Source organism: Lactuca saligna, chromosome 9, assembly GCF_052625555.1.
Source record: "Lactuca saligna cultivar CGN05327 chromosome 9, ASM5262555v1, whole genome shotgun sequence".
Taxonomy (NCBI): domain Eukaryota; kingdom Viridiplantae; phylum Streptophyta; class Magnoliopsida; order Asterales; family Asteraceae; genus Lactuca; species Lactuca saligna.
In genome coordinates this window covers 164,534,570-164,544,525 of record NC_136425.1, presented here as the reverse complement: position 1 = coordinate 164,544,525, position 9,956 = coordinate 164,534,570, and the positions used below count along the sequence as shown (strand labels likewise).

Below are 9,956 nucleotides of genomic sequence, written 5' to 3'. Positions count from 1 at the left end.
ATGAATCAATCGACGGATCTCCTCGTCACTAACCCCACTGATCTCAGGTGTGTATCGTGTCCCAACCATGATGCCTCTGAAATACAACATAAAAATATCAGAGACTCGATCGAGCATACTCGCACTCGATAACGCAACCCTACTCACGCTCCAATACCCAAAGGATTCTTACCTGGGCTGCTCACTGGTCCGGTGTCTTCAGTAGTACAGGCTCTATAGTACTGACTACACCGTATCAGCCTTCACCCCAAGTCCTCCTCCTTGGATCCCGGATCGCAAGTACTCTATTCTCGCTATGCATTGACTACCTACTCGCTCTCAAGGTATCTCATAGCAGCAGGATTCTCCTAGGCTAAGGCATTACAAATCAGGTCACTCTAGTCCTAAGATGAATACCTAGCCCACTCTACCATGCATAACATAACATAGCATATCTCATAACACGTATTTTAAGGCTATTTTGGGGATTCACCGTTCGGGTGCTGGCTGACCCTACACACTGCTCTGCTCTATTTGTTTCAAAACTCTTTGCTCTTTTAGAAAATTTAGTTTTTATTGTTGAAAATTTCTCAAATCCTTAGTTTGAGTTCAGATACGCCCAAAGGTGCATCCGAGTCCCTCAAACCAAGGCTCTGATACCAACTTGTAACAACGTAATTTTTCAAAACAATTTTTCATTTCTTAAAAACATAATTTCTTCCAAATCAACCATAAAAATCCAATGTATCATAATCATAATACCAAAACATGTGAAATCCCAAGATCAAATAAATCCAAATCCGCCTGCATGTGTATGTGTACGAGTCATGTCGGCGCCTTCCCTCAGTCCTCACTAGTACCTGAAACACATAATACAACAACTGTAAGCATAAATGCTTAGTGAGTTCCCCAATATAACACTTACACACATACTCCCTTCCGGGCCACGACCTTCCGGTCCATGTGTCTCAGGGGACTTTCGTCCCGACCCGGTAAACCTTCCGGTCCCACCCGTGTCGACCTTCCGGTCCATAACTCCCTGACCTTCCGGTCTACATCATATTGCCTTCCGGCCTATAACATAATGCCTTCCGGCCCATATCAAGCATATCATACATATCGCATACAAACAGGAAACTCATAACATACAATGCATATATCTTATAGCACACCAGACCTTCCAGTCACACATAGGTACCCTTCCAGGTACAGTATAGTGAGAAGACTCACCTCTTATGATGTCTAAGTCTCACGTGCTTGATATCTTTGAATCTCCTAACCTCGACCTAGCCTTGCCTAATCATTCTAAATCATTAACGACTCTCAAGGCTACACTATATTCCTTCTAAAATTCCACAGAAGGGTAAAAGACCATTTTATCCCTCCCTGACCCAAAAGTCCACATGTTAACAAAAACCCTAAAAGTCAACAAAAGTCAACAGCAAGCAGTACGCGGGGCGTACCAGCTCTAGTACGCGGGGCGTACTCTTTCCTTCCCGAAACGGGGTACGCAACCCCTTACGCGGCGCGTACTGGGATTACGCCCAGCGTAATGCCCATTTTCTTTGTTCAACATATTCAGGTCTTAAACGGTTAAGACTTGCATCCAAACTTCAGATGTGACCCCTCTAATATGTCTTAAACCATAAAGTAGGAACCTTTACGCCTTTGCATGGCTGTAAAGATCACTTTGTGCTCAAAACACCTTTACTCTTTCCATAATGAGACCATAACTCATGCATGCCACAAGATCCACATCCAAGACTCGATTTTTATGACCCCTCAACACATTTTACACTAAGAAAGGTCAGATCTAAGCTTATGGAGACTCTTTGCACATAAAATCTCCAACTTTGAAGCACAACCGTAACAAATGGTCCAACAAGCAAAACTTATGAAGAACAAGGAAAGCTTTGAGATTTTTACCTCAGGAAGGATCTCCAACCACTATAGAACTCGGATCTATACTCGTTATTCAACTTCTAGCTCCAACAATGGCTCCCTCTTCTCCTTCTTCACCTTGAAAGGACAACTTCAAGCTCAAAAACTTACACACAAGCTAAAGCACGAATCTCAGCTCCCCAATGGTTCTCTCAAGGGTGTATGGTGGCTAGGGCAAGGGACTACATGTTCTTTTTATATACTGCAAGGCCATAATTTAGGGTTTTACATCTGGGCTGGTTACGCCCGGCGTAACCTTGGATACGTCCAGCGTACCCAGATGAACACACGTATGAATTAAGCGCATGAGTACGCATGGCGTACGCCCCAGTACGCCCAGCGTACTCACCAAATCATCTTTTCAACTTCAAGGGACTAAAATCCCAACTCTCCAAAATAGAAGGGCCATAAAGCTAACCTGGAATTCGGACTGTTACACCCGAAGTCTCCATCAGAGATTCGGAGTTTCCTAGGTTTGGTAGGGTACTACAGGAGATTCATCAAGGATTTCTCCAAGATAGCAGTACCACTCACCTGACTGACTAAGAAGTCAGTGGTGTTTTGTTGGGGGCCTGAGCAGCATGTGACATTTGAGACCCTCAGACAACGATTGTGCGAGGTACCGATTCTTACCCTGTGAGAGGGGGTGGATGATTTTGTAGTTTACTGTGATGCCTCAATCACAGGTTTGGGAGCAGTGTTCATGCAGCGGGGGCATGTGATAGCTTACACATCCATACAGTTGAAGCCTCACGAGGCTAACTATCCGACGAACGACTTGGAGTTGGGGGCAGTAGTGTTCGCCCTCAAGATTTGGAGACACTACCTTTATGGTGTCCGTTGTACCATCTACATGGATCACAAGAGTCATAGATACCTCATGGACCAGACGAATCTTAACATGAGGCAGCGTTGGTGGTTAGATGTGGTAAAGGATTACAATTGTGATATCCTTTATCACCTGGGGAAGGCCAACGTAGTGGCCAACGCCTTGAGCGCAAGACGGTAGTGGCCCCGAGCAGGGATATATGTTTGAGAATGACAGTGATTACTTTGTTGTTGTAGCGGATCAGGGAGGTACAGGTTGACGGCCTCAAGGAGGAGAGGCAGAAGTGTGAGAGGTTCGTGGGCCGAGTAGCTTCTTTTGATTATGACAGTCGGGGATTGTTGACCCTTCATGGGAGAGTTTGGGTACCGTACTGGGGCGGTGTATGACAGGTGTTGATGGACGAGGCTTATAAGTTTCGATTTTTCATCCACCCAGGGGCAACAAATATGTACAGAGATCTTCGACCTGACTATTGGTGGCCCTGCATGAAGCAGGATGTCACCTGGTATGTGGAGAGATGCCTGACATGCAAGAAGGTCAAGGCAGAGCACCAGAGGCCCCATGGCAAGATGCAGCTGTTAGACATTCCAGTGTGGAAATGGGAGGATATCACCATAGATTTTATCACTAAGCTTCCCAGTACCGCACGGGTAGTCGATTAGATTTGGGTCATAGTGGATCGGCTGACCAAGAGTGCGCACTTTATACTGATCCAGGAGAGCATATCGGCTGAGAAGCTAGCCGAGATCCATGTGCATGAGATAATAGCACAGCACGGAGTTCTTGTTTCGGTAGTGTCAGACCGAGACGTCTGTTTTACTTCTAGATTTTGGAAGCGGTTTCACGATGAGATGGGGACTCATCTTCATTTTAGCACTGCTTTCCACCCTCATACGGACAGGCAGAGCGAGAGGACGATTCAGACTCTCGAGGACATGCTCCGGGCATGTGTTTTAGATTTCGGTGGTAGTTGGGATACGTATCATCCACTAGTGGAATTTTCGTATAACAACAGTTACCACTCTAGCATTGACCGTCCTCCTTCCGAGATGTTATACAGAAGGAAGTGCAGGACCCCAATTTGTTGGGGCAAGTTCGATCAACGAGTCATCGGGAGCACCGAGGTGGTGCTCAAGACCACAGAGCTTATTCAGCAGGTTCGTAGCAGACTTCAGATTGCGCAGAGTACGCAGAAGAGTTACGCCGAAAGGAAGCGTTCAGACCCAGAGTTTCAGGTGGGCGATATGGTCCTCTTGAAGGTATCACCTTGGAAGGGTGCTATTAGGTTTCGAAAGAGGGGCAAGCTGGGCCCTAGGTTTATTGGTCCTTTTAGGGTTATGACCTGAGTGGGTTGGGTGGCTTATCGGTTGGATCTTCCAGCAGAGCTTATTCAGATCCACAACACTTTCCATGTTTCTCATCTGAGGAAGTGCTTGGTGGATGAGTCAACGGTTGTACCCTTAAAGGATATTCAGGTTGATAGCAGCTTGAATTATATCGAGAGACCAGTTGCAATCTTGGATTGGAAGATGAAGACCTTGAGGAACAAGGTGGTTCAGTTCGTGAAGGTCCAGTGGCAGCACCGGAAAGGTTCCGAGTGGACGTGGGAGACTGAACAAGAAATGAGAGAGCACTATCTAGAATTGTTTTCAGTTTCATTTGCAGCAGACTTCGAGGACGAAGTCTAAAATAAGTGTGGGGGGGGGGGGGGGGGGGGGGAGTTGTAACGCCCCGATCCTCAGGTATGGTTTAAATAAGATTTCTTGGGTTATGGCCTACTCGACGAGTTTTTAGCCCTACTCGTCGAGTAGCAGCAGGATGGGATTGCGTGATAAGTGACCTACTCGACGAGTCCATGTTGGGACTCGGCGAGTAGGTACTGGCAGATGAAACCCTAATTCTCGGGGTTTTACACCCTATTTAAAGGAGCCTCAACCCCTTTGGGCCTCTATACAGTTCTAGAGAGCTCTAATGAGTTTTCCTTCTAGTAAGAACGGGTCTACGACCACAATGTCGGCCCGTTTAGTTAGCAGTAGTTCCAGACCTCGGTCCGATGCAGTAGTTAGATTGCTTGATGTCTTTGTGATTCAAGCATGTTTTGTGTTATGTGTTCCGGACTTCGGTCCGATGCAGTATACAGTATATGTTCTTATGCTAGTTGATATGTTTATGCTATGCTATGTTATGCTTAGTCACTTTCCGGACTTCGGTCTGATGTAGGGGACAAGGTCCCAGTTAGTTCTGAATTTCGATCCGATGCAGTTAGTTCCGGACTTCGGTTCGATGCAAGGGACAAGGTTCCAGACATTCCGGACTTCGGTTCGATGAAGTTTCCGAACTTCGGTCCGATGCAGAGGGCAAGGCCCTGGTTAGTTCCGGACTTCGGTCCGATGCAGTTTTCAGACTTCGGTCTGATGCAATAGGCAAGGCCTAATATATGTTTATATGATTGTATGGTATGTGGTAGTTTTGGGGGGCTCACTAAGTTTTGTGCTTACATTTTCAGTTTTGGTTTCAGGTACTTCCGCAAGTAAAGGGAAGAGCTCGTGACGATGGCATCGCACACACCATAGCTTCAGTTTTTATCCTGGGAGTTGGTTCAGTTTTTCTTAGATATAACTTGACACAGTTTTGATACAGTTTTTTATCACGACACTTTATTATGGTTTTGAGATATTGACGTATGATTTTTATTTTATGACATTCGATGTTATGGTTTTAGTATTATTTAAACAAAATTTTTTTGGTTGTATTTTGGGGCGTTTCATGTCTCCACAAATTACCCCCGAAACAACCAACAAATGCGTGTTGAAGGGTTTTTTTAGTATGTAGCTTTTGAATTTAAAATTTAATGATTTGTTATGCTTATTATTATGCATATCTTGAATTTGAAATTTAATGGTTAGAAAAAACAGGTTTAGTAAATACAACAAAAACTATGCAAAATATTAAAAAATTTAATAAGCTATACTAACGACAAGTTGTCTGTGTAGATAAAATAGAAGTTAGCGGTTACCATCTTTTCCCGACAATATGTCGTCTGAATAGCATTACCTTTTCTGACGACTTTGTGTAGGTAGAGATTATCTTAATACCAACGACTCCTCGTCTGAATTAGTATTTAACAAAACTATTTTTTCCTTAATAATCAATTCCGATGACTTGTCATCGGCACGAGTTAACATATACCGATGACATTTTCAACTTTTACCGATAGGGTTATACCGACGACTCTGCACACATGAAAAATCGTCGGTATAGGTTGTACCGACGAATTGTCGTCAGAACAGTTGTAGAAAATATGGTCGACATAGATGTATATTCTTGTAGTGAAAAAAAATGGATTGTGGAAACAATTCCAAGCGGCATAAACAGATAAATATGCCTGTAAAACGTGGATGTCGTCAGCCAAACCACGTTCGTCGCACACCCGAAGCAAACATCAATCGATTCAGTTTCAAATCCTTCATCAAATATGCCTCTAAAATGCAAACATAATAAAAACGTAAGCCCAACTGTCTAAATTCAATTGAATAACTAAAAAACAGAATCTGATAGCATATCAATCTTAAAATTCTTCAGAATATGGAAATTTAAATGGAAAAATCACACACCAAATCGAACTAAAGCTTAGTTCAAACCCGAAATGAAAGCCTTCTTACCTGCAAATCACAAATTGAGGGTGGTGTAGGGGTTCAGCCCTAAATCGACAGTCGGATTGGGGAGAACCGCGATGAACACAGCATGAGCAATCAATGATGGTAAGAGATAGAGTAAGAAAGGGGTGCAAACACGTTTCATTCAGAAAAAGTGAATGAGAACAGTTTTCCCGTTGAAGTCAGTAGCCGACTTCTTAGAGAGTGGATGTTAGTTTGGAGAAAATTGATACCTGTACGTTTCAGGTAGTGGATCAGAGCACCGATTTAGGGTTTGATGGCTTGGATGAAGGATTAGTGGTGGTACTGTGGTGACCTTCTGCGGCAGATCCGTCCCAATAGTCGTAGTATGAAGTCATTAACAGTACGAATCTGTGATTTGGTTATAGAGGCGGTGAAAAAATTGAAAGAACAAAGACGTACGACAATACCCAAAAAAACATGCTAAAGATATATATGTCGGTCGTATAAGGCCATCCACAATGGAAGTTTAATGAGAGTTTAATAGAATAAATTTGAATATAATATAGAGGAAAGAGAATGTGGAGTTGAATCATCATTGAATGGTTGAATAGAATATGTAGTGAAATAGAATTTGTAACGAAAAGTTGTGAGCTTTTTTTAAGAATTTAATTGAATATATATAGTTTCTCTACTAGTTAGCATTCAACTCTTCATGAGTTTAATGCATTGGAGATTGAAGAAGTCAAAAACAAATAGGGAAATATGGAGGTCAACCATTATACTTTTTTTAATTACCTTTATTGAAATAAAACTCATGAAGCGAACAACACACAAATGGAGCAATTATGCAAAGCACATAGAGCGAATTCTTTACTCTTTACCTTTCGGTAAAACAGGAAAACAGAAATTACCAAAACAAAAGTACTTCAAGTGAATTAAATCGAAACGCAAAAACAACAATCAAACATATGCTTAGCGTTTGCGGTTACACGATTCCAAACTTGGAAAGATAATCGTTATTATTTGGTTACGAGAACATCAACAATACTCGATAACCAGACACCCAACAGACTTACGTACCCATGCATAGTAATGACAATTGAAAATGCATTACTTCAATAATCTTTAAACAATGGGAACCAGCTGAATCTTGATCTCGCCAATAGTTACTTCATCACACCCTGTTCTCGGCACCAATGTCACAACAACAGAGTCATCACCTTCAGCTTCAATGTCTTCCAAGAGCTCCGTGATCCCGAACGCTGCCCCACTCCTCATAAACATCTTGTCGCCATGGTTATGTGGCAACTGTGCGAAACTACCAGCAAACTCACTATCAGCAGCGGTGGTCTGAATTCCATCATCGACGTCGTTGACAAACACGTCAATCTTGAGAAACCTCTCAGCATCAAACGTGATTCCATTCAAGAACAATAACTCATTTGCTTTCTCCTTTTCCTCCTTAGTCCTGTTTGTAGCTGGCCTCTTCACTAGAACCTTCACTATCTTGTTTAACTTCAACGGGAATACAATATCCTCCACCTTCTGCACGATTCCGGCAGACTTAGCAGCAACATTCGCCCCCTTCGCATGTGCAGTCGGCCGACTACGGATCCATGGGATTGCTGACCTTTCATAGTCATATCCCATCCGATTAATGTCTACACAGTCTCGGTTGTAGACACGTACAAGATTTTCATTCTCATCGTAAAACACGTAAGACGCATTTAGCCAATCCGCAGAGATCGGATCCTTGTGTGTCTTCCTGTCGATATCTTTCCAGATTTGCCACATCCGGTCGACATTAGCATGGTGGACGTAAAAGAGTGGATCATACCCTGCGGAGTAGAAGTTCCCCATGTCTTCGCTGTTGGCCATCCTAGAATTACCCACCCAGCGGTGAGCCGCCGTGTGAACCCCAGCTTCTATGGTCCCAGCTACATTGAACTCGCTCGCAAGAGGGTCATTTCCAGCTACAAATTCGCCACCGAAGAATCGTTTTGTATCAGTAGAGTTGGTGACCATCTGTCTGTACATTGAAGACAGATTAATCCCTATCTGGTCTATACAAGTGGCATTAGTATCCGCACCAGCATATTCAATATCAAAGATAGAAGGTGGGAGGTGTCTCGCATCCCTTAAAGGGTCAAACAGAGAGTTAGTTTTGCTGTTCTGTTCGAACATGGCAGGAATAACCATTCCATTAGGGTTATCCCAGTTCCAGTATGGTAGAGCGAAGGTTGGATCATTAATCAACTTCCCCAATATCTTCTCGTAGAAATAGAGGTACCACCGGTGGAAAGGAAAGAAGAGCCACGAGTTGTGAATCTGAAGTTGTAAATTCGGGTAACCACTTTGTTCTTGGTTGTAACCACCGTTGCAATAAGCACAGTGAATCTTGCCTTGTTGCTTCCAGCTATGTGGGTGGTCCTCGGGGAGATCCTTCATGGCTTGAATTGCTTGTTGATACTTAGCAACGTAATCGGCAGTGGCTTTATGTGCAGCTGGTCGAACACGAAGCACAGGGTTTGAAGGAAGGACGTAATCCATTGGTTTGTTTGTTGAAAGCACCGGAGGGCAACACGCTAATCCCCTTATAGCGTCTTTGGTGTTCCTAAGGTTTGACGTCGCAGCAACACAATCTGAAATATTGTCCGGAGCGGCGATGGGAATGCCAAAGGCTGATGGAATGGTGGTCAAATTGGCAGCGCCGTAGAGACCTCCGAGTCCCAGAAGCAAGTTTCTCCTGTCGACGTTCTGCGTTTCAAGTGGTGTTTTGGGTAGTATGAGCTTTCGGGTATCAGAATTATTGAAGGTATTGTCATTGTTATCATCGGGTGCATTGCATGAAACTTTGAAGCGATGGAATGGCTTAACATGCGAGGATGTTTTGGGAAATAAGGGTTTTGTGGTATTGGTGGAGGTGGGAAGACTAGAGAAGGCAAGAGAAGCCATCATCTATGGGTGGTGCTATAAGTCCTCTACTGAGGTCCCATTATATAGAAAAAATTTTGTGGAAAATGGGTATCAGGCATGTGTTCAACGTTGTTTTCAGCAGGGTAAATATTAATATTTTAAGTACACAGTTTTAAATATGGACATATGGTTGTACAGAATTGGTTGAGCATTGTTAGCTACGTACATCAAATTGGATAAGATGAATCATTGTAAATTTATTTTAGAACCCCTGTATACACGCACCCCTATATTACTCATATTGCACATCTTTCGTCTCAAAAGAGACTTGAACGTTACCTACAAATTAAAATTTTGCGATGGATGTCTAGTTACTAATGTTAACAAAAAGAAAAAAAGAAAGCTCTACTCTACTATATAGATGATCAACCTTTGAAGACGATGAGAGGATGAGATTCAACTATATTTCTTATAGATGGTTCGAACATCGTTCTAATCTTATTTATCTAAATTCGAATACGTGGTTTTATTGCTCTCTAGCGCGTTGTTAGTTGTAGTTGTTTTATAATATCCGTTGTTAAAGAAAAATATAATGTCTTGCATGACAACCGGATTTAGAATACTTCAACAATATTTGAATGTGTATCATACAATCCTAAAAAAGTCAACAA

General features: G+C 42.8%; 1 pseudogene; it reads right to left on the bottom strand.

Moving 5' to 3' along the window:
* Positions 1 to 7,276: 7,276 nt before the first annotated feature.
* LOC145015274 (polyphenol oxidase I, chloroplastic pseudogene) lies at positions 7,277 to 9,349 on the bottom strand (annotated as a pseudogene).
* Between the last annotated feature and the right edge of the window lie 607 nt (positions 9,350 to 9,956).